The sequence below is a fragment of the Podarcis bocagei genome (assembly GCF_964188305.1).
Source record: "Podarcis bocagei genome assembly, contig: HAP1_SCAFFOLD_44, whole genome shotgun sequence".
Lineage (NCBI taxonomy): Eukaryota > Metazoa > Chordata > Lepidosauria > Squamata > Lacertidae > Podarcis > Podarcis bocagei.
Genome location: NW_027670336.1, coordinates 728,038 through 741,223, shown reverse-complemented (window position 1 = coordinate 741,223; position 13,186 = coordinate 728,038). Strand labels below are relative to the sequence as shown.

General features: G+C 44.6%; 1 protein-coding gene and 1 long non-coding RNA gene across 2 annotated transcripts in view; one reads left to right on the top strand and one right to left on the bottom strand.

The window, feature by feature from the left end:
• LOC308579485 (uncharacterized protein) overlaps nt 1–13,186 on the top strand; it is a 49,609-nt gene that overhangs the window by 16,289 nt on the left and 20,134 nt on the right. The gene's annotated exons all lie outside the window — the stretch shown is intronic.
• On the bottom strand, nt 645–2,833 carry LOC308579495. The gene is made up of 3 exons (XR_014004505.1): nt 2,450–2,833; nt 1,849–1,965; nt 645–1,267 (listed from the first exon to the last, which is right to left on the bottom strand). It is a non-coding gene; the product is annotated as an uncharacterized lncRNA (long non-coding RNA).

Sequence of the window (13,186 nt, the reverse complement as noted above, 5' to 3'; positions counted from 1 at the left end):
TTTCTGACATTTCTTTGTTAATCATTTTTAAAGCCAAGATGGTGGAATTGAACAAATTTTCTGTCCAGTTTGCCAATTTATGCAAATCACGGTAATTCATGGCTGCACCTAAAGAAGGCAGAAGAGACCTAGAGATGGCTGTTCCTGTATATTGAGAAATAGGTGATTGTACTTCCCTTTTGTTACGCAAGCGGACCGCTGGGAGAAACCACTGGGAGAAGCCAGCAGATAAGGACATTTGCACTAGACTATGCGAGCATCAGGCCATGCTACGTTAGCCAATCATATAGGACAGCACGAGCTGTTCACGCGCTGTTCATGCTCCAAGGATGCTTCTAGCTATGAAATCACCCTGCAACAATAAGAACTTTGCTCATGCTCTCATGTACAAGCAATCATTTTCCCACACACCTAAACATTAGGAAGAACTTCCTGACAGTAAGAGCTGTTTGACAGTGGAATTTGCTGCCAAGGAGTGTGGTGGAGTCTCCTACTTTGGAGGTCTTTAAGCAGAGGCTTGACAACCATATGTCAGGAGTGCTCTGATGGTGTTTCCTGCTTGGCAGGGGGTTGGACTCGATGGCCCTTGTGGTCTCTTCCAACTCTATGATTCTATGATTCTATGATTCTATGAAATGTTGGAGATGCAGACAAAATGAGGGAACCTTATTCCACATGTGGTGGACATGTCCCCAAAGGTAAAATAAAATAAAATAAAATAAAATAAAGTAAATGCTACTTATTTTAAAGAAAACCAAAGCTTTCCTATTTGATATTCTAACAATAAGCATACCAAATGAAAATAAAAGAGTGTTTCTTTACACGACAACAGCAGCTAGGATGTTAATAGCAAAATACTGGAAAATGAGTTAATATCAACAAAAGATGAGTGGCAATTAAAGTTGTGCTGGTACCTTGAACTAGCCACAATGCCAGAACTTCCAAGAGACTGAGATCTACTCCCAGTAATAAAAATCCTGCCAGTGATCTACCCATTGTCTTCGCCCAGAGTTCTTGAGCTTTTCTCAGGGAGCAGTGACCAGAGTTGTGGATCGACCAGTAGATCATTTAACAAATTAAAATTATATAAACAATTGTGCTATAAAAGTACATACCATATATGAAGTATCCAGATAATGGAACTTATAACACAGTGGTTTCTGCAGTGAACAACAAGTCTTACAATGTATATAGACAGGCGCAGCATTGATTTAAGCTACAGGTGACAGAAATCTGCAGCTGTAAGGTTTTCTTCTTTAAGTGACCCCTATAAAAAAACAAATGTAAAGCAAACTTTATCCATACACAGGTTTGTTAATTTGTTAAAATATGTTGAATTACGACATTATATTCATTTATATTACTTAGAATATGTACAACTGATGAAGCCCATGAGAGCGAAACAAGGCATTATTCCGGAAATCCTGGTCAACACTGTGGAACTGTAATAGGCTCCAATTTGGACTTTATGAACGTATGTGGAACAGAAACTAGCAGACATTTGGTCTTTCGAATGAACTGATTTACTGGGGACTTCCGTCTATATTATTGCACTTTATGTGTTGTTTATGTGCAAGATAAACCTTTGATATTGTGATAAGAATGTATAGAAGAGTATTGTTTATGTGAATGCACAGCCGGTTACGTCTTGTGTGTTTGTCAATTCCGGGAACAGCATTCCTGACCCAGATGTTTACAGGAAGTCCCTCAGATGATTCCCCTTTCAAACAGGATATGTGAACCTAGACCAACATGGTCCTCCTCCTCTGTCAGACGGACAACCGCTTCCTCAAAGCCCCTTCCTCCCCCACTTCCCCATGGGGGTCCCCCACACCTCCCACCACTCACCAGGATGGCTTTGGCCATCTCATGCTTGAGGCACTTCAGAGTTGGGAGCCCCCTGAGCTGAGGTGCCTGGCAGTTCTGAATCACCTCCGGCAGGTACAGCTGATCTTCCTCCAGCAGCTGAAAGACAAAAGTCAGTTCCTCATGAAGGGAGGGCTTCTCCACATCCGAGAGTGCAGAGTGGGGGGCAAGGAGGGCAGGTCTGAGTCCCTGCTCTGGTTCTCTCCAATACTCACCTCTAGGGGAGAGATGTGCAACCGCTGCACATCTGCAAAGAGAAGGACGTGGGGACAGGTGAGTCCATCCCTGAGCACCTGGCAAGGCTATTCCAAGAGTTTCCTCCTGGATTCCAAGTCCTACTACAGGGGAGGGAGAAACCAGGCCTTGGGGGGCGGGTAATCCTGGCCTCCTTCAACCAGAATGTGGCTCCCCACACTAACGAAATGGTCAATATCCGGTTCCACTCCACCCTTTTGAAATTTAAATATCAAAACAGATCCCAACTTTCAGAGCATGTAAACCACAGGAGTGGAGAGACCGCTGTGCCACTCACAGAAATAGGACTATACTTCCTTCTCCCACCTTTAAAGTACACATAAGGAACCTCAACTTCACTCTTCAAGCCAAAAGACAACACTTCCCCGTCCCCGGGCAAAACCCCTGGGCTTTCATTGGTAGAGCCGCCATCACGCCAGTGGCGTTTACCTCAGCGCGACGCAAGGACTGACTGAGTGGGCGGCGAGATGCTTTCAGCCTCGGACACTTGGCGGGTTCTGAAATGGCCGTGCAGGCCAGATTCAGGACCCTGGAAGGCTGGATTTGGCCCACGGGACATGGTTTGAGGACCCCTGGTCTACACTGACTGGGACATTCTGCATGCCAAGCAGATGCTCTAGGGCTCCCCATACTTCACTAACCTTTCAATGTTATGCTATTAGCCACCGTGGAGATTCCACCTGCCTCTTTCGAAAGGAGAACACTCACCTGATCAATTAACAACAACAACAACAACAACATATTTATACCCCTCTCATCTGGCTGGGTTTCGCCTGCCACTCCGGGCGACTTCCAACAAAATATTAAAATACAATAGTCCATCAAATATTAAAAGCTTCCCTAGACATAAAAATAACAACAATCCATTTTCAGTCCATTGAATTAGCAATTAATCATTTCTGGAAAGGGAAATGGCATACTTTTGTATATTAGCATAAAAAGCATGCATGAGAAAGTATTACTCATTTATGATGAGAATAGGATTTATTTATTTTGAACTTTGCTGGGTTCCTCCTTGGCAGCCAGTGCGATTGTTTCAGCAGGGCTAGAACTCAGGACCCGCTGCCTTGAGGGACACCTAAGAGCAGTTGGGCAGGGGAAAGGTCTCCCTTGGGAGGTGGTGGACTCTCCTTCCTTGGAGGTTTCTCAGCAGAGATCGCACGGCCATCTGCCATGGATGCTTTAGCGGAGATTTCTGCATTGCTGGGGGTTGGACTAGATGACCCTGGGATCCCCTCCTATCTCTCCACTCCTGAATTCTAGGAGGAGCTTCCTTGCCTCCTGCAAAGCCCTTTTCCCTGCAAGCTCTTCCTCTGGCTTCCGCCCAAGGGAGGGAGATGCTCAGAGTCCAGCCAAGAGCCTCACCCCCAAAAGGATATCTGGGCATTGGCGTAGCCAGGGGGGCAGCTGCCCCCCTTAATCCATAAAAAATAATAAGAATCTGAGGTTCTGCCAAGCGAGAAAGGGCTGAGCTGGAGGGACTCGGCTTGGCAAGGGTTAAAGGGAAGTGAGCTGCCTTCCTAGAGAGGCCAGGAAGCAAGAGGGGCCAGGTCCTCCAGAGCCAAGGCCCCTCCCTTCCCAGTCCTTTCCTTGCTTTGGGGTCTCTCCTGCAAGGGCTGCCTCGCTGTCCCCTCCTGGGATCTGGTGAGTCTCCTCTCTCTCTCCCCCGAGGGTGCAGTGGGGAGACGGGGGGGGGGGTCCCAGGGCTGCAGCAGGGGAGGATGCCTGGGGGGCCTGATCCGGGAGGGGCCAGGTCTGCCACGCTCTCCCTCCTGCAGATCAGAGGATCCCAAACTCACTTGGCCCTCCGCCCCCCCCCCTTTCAGAAAAAATCTCCCTTTTTAAAACAAAGAAGTCCCTGGGACTTTAACTCTGTGTGACATCGCTCAGCCTCATTGCACGACAGAGGAAACATGTGCAAATGGTTTTCCAAACCTGGACGAGGAGGTGGACTAGCCCCTCCCCCCCAAAAGAAAACCCCACGTGCAGGAAGGAAGTTAAGGTGGGAGAGAAAGGCCAGGAAGAATGAGAGGGATCCCAGTCCATAGTCTGGCTGCTGCATTGCAGACCAGTTTCCCCAGTCATCTCCAAGGGCAGCTCCCCACGGAGGGCACTGCAGCAATCCCCTCGCACCCAGAGCATGGCATCCCAGGACCACATCCTCTCTGTCCCAAAGGGATTGTTGATGGCAAAGCAGCCGGAAATGGGCGCTGTTACTCACCAAGCCTCCAGGGACCTTGGCATGAATGGCTGTGTGTGTGTTAAGCTATCTAACAGAATAATAATAATAATAATAATAATAATAATAATAATAATAATTACCCACCTAAATATCAAGGGGGTAACCCCTCAGGGGTTGATCAGATACATACCTGGCCCTCGGAGCAAAGAAAAAGGGACCCCACCCCAGGAGTCTCTCTGGAGAGCGGCAGAGAGTCCAAGTGCAAGAAAAGGAGACAGAAGCAGGAGAGTGGGGGTGGGGGAGGAACTCCTGAGGACCCCCGGGTGTGGACCCCCGCTGGAGCCAAGCATCCATTTTTCACAAGATACAAATGATTCTCTTGTCTGTTGGTTCTGACTTCATGTATTGACTGGAAGGCTGCAGAAACCAGGTTGATTAATCTCCCAGAAATCCCTTCAGTTGCCTCCACATTTTGCGTGGCTAGAAGGCGAGAGACTTATTTCTTCTCCTCTTCCTCCTCTTTCTTTTCAAAAAGATAGCTCACGGTCTGGGGTGCGGTGCAATCCTGCCCTGGTTCCCAGCAAGACTCATCCATGCTTGCTCAGGGAACCATATCCCCACCTGTCCTACAAATTCTGTAACAGAACAATGTATTTGCTTTGTAGGATTTGCTAGAGCTTCTCATTTAGACGGGCAGAACTCGTCAGAAGACCAAAGGGTTCCTTCCGATCTCTCAGAGGCTTCCTGAGAGCACAGATGGATGAGCGAGACTCAGCTGGCCCTGAAGCAGGAAGAGGCCATGCCAGCCAAACTGGGAGCAGTGGGGGATTCTGGGAAAACCCAGTGCAGAAGATCCTGGGTGAGGAGGACACCCTCCACTCAGAGGTGCAGAGCCAGAGGTTGAGGCAGTTCTGCTGCCAGGAGGCCAAAGGACCCCGAGAGGTTTGCAGACGACTCTGCCACCTTGACCATCAGTGGCTGAAGCCAGAAAGGCACACGAAAGCTGAGATGCTGGACCTGGTGATCTTGGAGCAGTTCCTGGCTGTCCTTCCCCTGGAGATGGAGAGCTGGGTGAGGGAATGCGGAGCGGAGACCAGTTCCCAGGCGGTGGCCCTGGCCGAAGGTTTCCTCCTGAGTCAGGCAGAGGAGAGAAAGCAGGTGAGAGAGACTTTCCTCTGGATACTCCCAAGGGGCTCCAAACAGGACAGAGAAACAGAGAACATGCCATAATGGTCTGCTGATGGCCCATCCGTTTTCTGGGAAAGCATCCATGGAATGAGATCTCACGCCCTTCAAGTCTTTGTCATTCTCTTTCTAATATTTCTCACCATTCTCTGGTTTGAATCATTGTGGTTTTTTTCAGGGAAAGGATCTCTTTGCAGAAATGGAACTGGATTCCTGTGAGGCAGAGAGGCCTCCGTTGGACACCAGAGAGAGGCCACTGGGTAAGGAGGAAGGTGGTTTTTCTCCATTGGTCTCATTCTGTTGGTTTTCCAACTCATCTGAGGGTTTTTTCATCTTGTTTTGGGGATAGATGGTTGGAAGAAGGGTCCAGAGGAGGGGAGATGTATTTCTGCACAACAAACATATAAAATGGGCACAAACGTCCAAATACTCTCAGCAGGTAAGGCTTTCTCAAAGGCCCATCTGTAGTAAGAGATGCCCTGTTTCACCTGTGAGAGAAGCAGGCACTCCAGGCGTCCTGATCACCTTTTTTCTCTTGCAGGTGACAGAATGATGCTGGCAAGACTTCCTGATCCGTCTTTTCATGGGGGCAGAAGGGAAGCAGCAACTGTGGAACCAGATCAGGTCAGGGGAAGCTGCCTTGTGGGGACAGAGGCCAAGGGATGGAGCAATGTCATGGACTGGTTGGGCACAGAGGAATGGTGGGAGGAAGCAGCTGGGGAACCAGGAAGGGAAGACGGCTCAGAGCCGAAGGAGTGGAGGTAGAAGAAGGATGAGCGGTCAGAGGGAGAAGAGAGAGAAGCCTGGGAAGAGGAGGTGTCAGAAGCTGAAGGGTTTACAGGGCTTAGTGAGCTGGGAGACTCTGTGGCAGAATGCAGTGCAGAATCAGAGGCAGAAGAGGAAGGAGGCGAGTGGGAGAGGAAGGTCGGGAGGCAGAGGTGAGTCAGGAGAAGGAAGAGCCACCGGTGGCGCCCTCTCCTTTTGCCAGAAGCCACCCTCCCTGCTTGTCTCTCAGAGCCAGGAGACCCCCTGCAATGCAGGAATCTCTGCTAGGTCATCCAAGAAGGATGGCCATCCAAAATAGGCTTATTTTATTTCTAGATTGATCACTGAATGCTAAAATTGTTTTTTAAGCAGTGGACAAATGAGAACAAATAGTGGCCTGGATTCACCTAACCAGCCCCATTGGCTGCAATATGGGGCCTGCCTCCCATTCCTCCCCCTCTCCATGCCCCTATGGACCCCTGGAATTTGGCTCTAGGACATTGGGAGGGAACTCCCCAGAACAGCTCACGAGGAGAAGAGAATGTGGATCCTTCCATTGGGGAAACTGGAATGCTAGCCTAGGCAGAATGACTTGGAAAACACAAGGTGGAGTACCACCTATTTGCACAAAGATGAACACCCATAATTAAAATGCAGAATAAAATAAGCATCCATAAATAAAATGTGCAGCAAAGCAATCCTATTGAAACAACACCGCAATTTACAGGAAGGAAACCACAGAGCATTGTGTAGCAGATCATATTTCTGCTGTCTCAGGAGGACATTTCCCTTTTTCTTTTAGGGTCCAGTGTGCTTTGAAGATGTCGCTGTTCGTTTCACGGACGAGGAGTGGGCGTTGCTGGATCCTGACCAGAGAGCTCTGCATAAGGACGTCATGGAGGAGAATTGTGGGATCGTGGCCTCTCTTGGTAAGGCTCCCTGTGGGATCGTCATATCTGCCTGGAAATTCAAAAAATACCTCTATGGACCAACCTCATATATTTTCACAGAGCTCAATAATGACCCCTATAACACCTGGGAACCTAACACCCCCACAAGAAAGAGTAACTTACAGTTTTTTCTTTGAACAATCTTCCTCAAATTATTGCTTTTTCTACCACGATTGGGCTGGTCTCAACTGCCCAGGCCATCTTAAATGTCAGCTTCAGAATTCTTAGGAAAGATAAGTAGCTTCAGGTTTTCTGCTTTTGTTTTTGCTGCTGTCAATCTTGGGTTGACCAAAGAGACGACTGACATTGGAGATGGAGGGGATGCCATGACTCGGCCAAACAAAATTCATTCCAGAGAAGAGCTAGACTTATTGAATCTCAGGAAAAGTAGCAGTGGTGATGATGATGATGATGATACAGTGGTACCTCGGTTTACAAACTTTCCGGAACAGGACTATACTTAAATCAAGGTACCACTGTAGTAATAATAATAATTTATATTTATACCCTGCCCATCTGGCTGGGTTGCCCCAGCCACTCTGGGCAGCTTCCAACACACATATAAACATGAAACATAAATAATAATAATCTGATTCCATATAAAAGAACATTAACTTTAAAATGAACAACTTCTCCTAGTGGCCGAAATTGTGGAAACCTTTTGTGAAAAGTATATTTCTGAGGTTTGATGGCTCATAACACTACTTTTGTGTGGAGTAATACCATAAAATTATATAGCAATGGAAAGATAATTTAATGAAGAATGTAATGCGATGACTTTTATGAAGGAGTATTTATTAGAACAGCACTCATAAAGAAAAAACGTGAAACCTTTGGTAACCATTGGTAACCTTTAGCTTTAATTACGGCCTTACAACGCCTTCCCATGAAGTGAACCAAGTTTTTAGTTCTGCAGCTGTAATAATGTGAAACCAAGACTGAATTATTGCCTATGTTAATTGGGCTTTATTGCTGGGTTGCCTCTTATTAACAAGTTTCTTTAGTCGGCTCCAAAGATTTCTGATTGGGTTAAAGTGTGGGCTATTCCCAGGCCATTCCAGCAGTGGAATAGGATTATCTTGAATGATAATGCTCCTTTGGCACACAGCAGCAACATGACATAGAGCTGAATCCTGTTGAAAATATAAAAATGCTTCGGTATCTGGGAAATGATCACCTGCGGAACACTTCAGTTTGGGCTCATATATTTCGTTTATGCATTTTTCCACATTTATATTCCCATTAATGACGCAAATTCTGCCCACACCTTTTGCTGCCGTGCAACCCCAGATCATCACACTGTCTGGGTGTTTCACGGTCAGTGTAATGCAAGTAGGATGTAAATGTTATCTGATTCTTCTCCTCGGGTATTTCATGCCATCACTACCAAGCAAGGAGATTTGGGTCTCATCGCTCCAAATAACACCGCCCCATTGTTCCACTGTCCAGTTAACATGGGTTTCATCTTTTCAACCTTTGCTTGAGAGATAACAATGGCTTTTTCTTAGAATTCTAATTTAGACCAGTCCTTGCACTCAACTTCCCATTACATTGCACCATGTCATCTTGTATACACCCAGATGATTTTCTTCTGTCATGTAGGCACAGTCTCTCCACTCGTCCATCGTCACTTTTGTAGTGACTGAGTCTCCTTATACCTCTTCAAAAATATAGAAATGCCAACTTTGGTTAAGTTTTCCCCAATCTCTCTTCTAATTTCTTCATAACTGTAGCCTTGCTCACTTAATAGTACAATCTTACATCACTTTCTGGGGACCACTCAACTCCTTGTGCCATTTCTATAATTTTATTATGTCTTACACCCTCACTAAATGAAAGAACACAAAAAACCAACCAACTTGATAGCAATCACATAACACACTGACAAAAGTCAACCAAAGCAAGTTGTGCTTCCTTTTTCTGGTTATTTGGCTATAACGTTTGATAGAATACGGGTAATTGAACAAACTTTCTTGGATTGCATTCTTGATTGCATTCTTGATCGAATTATCTTTCCATTGATATATAATTTTATGACAGTATTCCAAATGAAGTGGTGTTATAAGCCATAAAAACTCTGAAATACACTTTTTTCCAAAAGTCTTTCACAATTTTGACCACTGCTTTATATAAACAAAGCAACATTCAACAACTCATCCGAATCTCATATTAAACAAACAACACAGGTAATGAACACACACGCAACTCCCTTCAGTTCTTCTCCATTTGTTCCTGAGGCTCAAATCCCTTTTTGTCCCCAATGCAGATTGTGATGAATTGGAAATCGAGAACAAAGGTGACCACGAAAAAATCCCCAGAGAGGAGAAGCCACAAAAAAATTTGGAGTATGGAGAAAGCTGCAGTCAGAGCTCCAATTCCACTTCCCATCAACAAAATCTCATTGAAAAGAAACTCTATCAGTGCATGGGATGTGGTAAGAGCTTCACTCATAGCTCCTCTCTCACTTCCCATCAAAGAATTCATGCAGGGGAGAAACCCTATCAGTGTGAGGAATGCGGAAAGAGCTTCAGTCACAGCCACAATCTCACTTCACATCAAAGAATTCATACAGGGGAGAAACCCTATCAGTGTGTGGAATGTGGAAAGAGCTTCACTCAGAGCTCCACTCTCACTTCCCATCAAAGAATTCATACAGGGGAGAAACCCTACCAGTGTATGGAATGTGGAAAGAGCTTCAGTCAGAGCTCCGATCTCACTTCCCATCAAAGAATTCATACAGGGGAGAAACCCTATCAGTGTGTGGAATGTGGAAAGAGCTTCACTGATAGCTCCTCTCTCACTTCCCATCAAAGAATTCATACAGGAGAGAAACCCTATCAGTGTGTGGAATGTGGAAAGCGCTTCAGTCGGAGCTCCAATCTCACTTCCCATCAAAGAATTCATACAGGAGAGAAACCCTATCAGTGTGTGGAATGTGGAACAAGTTTCAGTCAGAGCTTCCATCTCACTTCCCATCGAAGAATTCATACAGGAGAGAAACCCTATCAGTGTGTGGAATGTGGAAAGAGCTTCACTGATAGCTACTCTCTCACTTCCCATCAAAGGATTCATACAGGGGAGAAACCCTATCAGTGTGTGGAATGTGGAAAGAGCTTCAGGAACAGCTCCAATCTCACTCAGCATCAGAGAATTCATACAGGGGAGAAGCCCTATCAGTGTGTAGAATGTGGAAAGAGCTTCATTCAGAGCTCCTCTCTCACTTCCCATCGAAGAATTCATACAGGGGAGAAACCCTATCAGTGTGTGGAATGTGGAAAGCGCTTCAGTCGGAGCTCCTGTCTCACTTCCCATCAAAGAATTCATACAGGGGAGAAACCCTATCAGTGTGTGGAATGTGGAAAAAGCTTCACTGATAGTTCTAAACTCACCTCCCACCAAATAATCCATACAAAGGTCGTAAAAGTCATTATACAGCTTTAGGAGCCAGGCAAATCCGCACCTTTTTAACCAGGCCTTTTTCTTATTGACATCTAATGCTATTTTAACACGTGATGTTTTGTGTTTTTATGTTGTGTTTTTATGTTCTAAGCATTCTGAGACTTGTGGGTGTAGGGAATACAGCCACTCTTAAATTCCTAGGGGTCTTTGCCCCCCATAAAATATATGTGTTTGCTTGGTACATTTATATGCCTTCGTGTAAATCTTAAGAGACTTGCATGTCAGGCCTCTTAAGGCTATTTGCAAGTGTAGCAGTGCACATAGCTGGACATAGGATATCACATAAAAAATAACACATTGCATTTTGTACTACATTACTTGTGGCATACTTGCAGTTTGGGAGAAACATTCTCTTTTTTTTTTAAAGAAAAATTTATTAAAGTTTTAAAGCATGAATACAAAAACACATGGAAAAGGAAAATACATAAAAAACAAAAAATACATGAAAAGAAAAAAAATAAAAATAAAAAATACAACATACAAAAGACAAAGAAAAAATAAGAAAAAGTTAAAAAATCCGTTTTTCATAACTTTAAACTCCTTTGCTTGTTTCTTTGACCTCCTCACACCTCCCCTTTTTGTATTCCCATTTACATAATCAGGTCAGCAAATCCTTACCCTCTTTCATTTACCTTAACTCTATATCTTAACATTTTATAACTCTGTTTTCATCCATTATCAATTCATTTTTGCATAGTCTTATTAACTTTGTTGCTAATACCACTTATTTTCAATCCAACATCATTTTAACATTCATTAATTTTACAGTGTTTCTGCAGATAGTCTTTAAATTTCTTCCAATCTTCTTCCACCAACTCTTCTCCCAGGTCTCGGATTCTGCCAGTCATTTCCGCCAATTCCATGTAGTCCTTCACCTTCATCTGCCATTCTTCCAGGGTGGGTAGATCTTGTGTCTTCCAGTACTTTGCAATAAGTATTCTTGCTGCTGTTGTTGCGTACATAAAGTTCTGTACTTCTTTGTCACCAATTGGCCGACTATGCCCAGGAGAAAGGCCTCTGGTTTCTTCAGGAAGGTATATTTAAATACCTTTTTCATTTCATTATATATCATCTCCCAGAAAGCCTTAATCTTTGGGCACGTCCACCAAAGGTGAAAGAATGTACCTTCATTTTCTTTACATTTCCAACATTTGTTATCGGGCAAATGATATATTTTTGCAAGCTTGACTGGTGTCATGTACCACCTATATATCATTTTCATAATATTCTCTCTTAAGGCATTACATGCCGTAAATTTCATACCGGTGGTCCCCAACTGTTCCCAGTCAGCAAACATAATGTTATGTCCAACGTCTTGTGCCCATTTAATCACAGCAGATTTAACCGTTTCATCCTGCGTATTCCATTTTAACAGCAAGTTATACATTCTTGAAAGTATCTTAGTTTTGGGATCTAACAGTTCTGTTTCCAATTTTGGTTTTTCCACCTGGAAGCCAATTTTTTTATCCAAATTGTAGGCCTCTCTTATTTGATAATAATGTAGCCAGTCTCGCACTTTATCTTTTAATTTCTCAAAACTCTGCAATTTCAATTTATCTCCATCTTGTTCCAAAATTTCCCAATATTTCGGCCAATTGGCCTCCATATTGAGCTTTTTCTGAGCCTTTGCTTCCATTGGTGACAACCACCTTGGGGTTTTAATTTCCAATAGGTCTTTATATCTTATCCAGACATTAAACAATGCTTTCCTGACAATATGGTTTTTAAATGCTTTATGTGCTTTAACCTTGTCGTACCACAAATATGCATGCCACCCAAAAACATTGCTGAAACCTTCTAAGTCCAAAATGTCTGTGTTCTCAAGAAGCAGCCAATCTTTCAACCAGCAGAATGCTGCTGATTCATAGTAAAGTTTAAGGTCTGGGCTTCCGGTTTGACCCGCGGAAAGTGAGGAAGCACGGAAAACCTCGTCAGGGGTTTTCCTGCAGCACAGGGGCTTGGGGGAGCCACCAGGCACAGTGCACCCCCAGAAATCTCAGGGGGGGGAACCCTTGAGGGATAGGCAACCCGGCAGCGGAGGTGCGGTTTCGTGGTTTTCTCGGGTTTCTTTCTTGGAAGAGCTTGAGGACGGCGAGACTGCAAACACAAGCGGGAGAGCACCGACCCTGTGTTGCAATGCCTGCAGCTTCCCCTAAGAAGCGTGATGGATCTCCAGAAAGATAAGAATAGAACCCTTGGTGAAGAGGAAGATTTATCCTTTAATACCTGGAAGTTTGGACCAAGCGGTTCTTGGATGCTTTAAGATTGAAAATAGGGACTTCATCCCAGTTGATGGGAAAATGGCGCAGGAAACAAAGTTGCAAGAAAGAGAAAGGAAGTAACTTAGCACCTATTTGAGTGAGTACAAAACAATTAAAGCCCACAGCTTTTCTTTTCTCGCTGTGGCAGATTAAAATGCAAAGTACAAAGTAACCTACAAAGAACTGAGTAGAGACTTTGAATACCCTGGGGCTAGAAAGTTAAAAGTTAAAGAGTAACTGCACTCAGTCATTTATGGTGATTA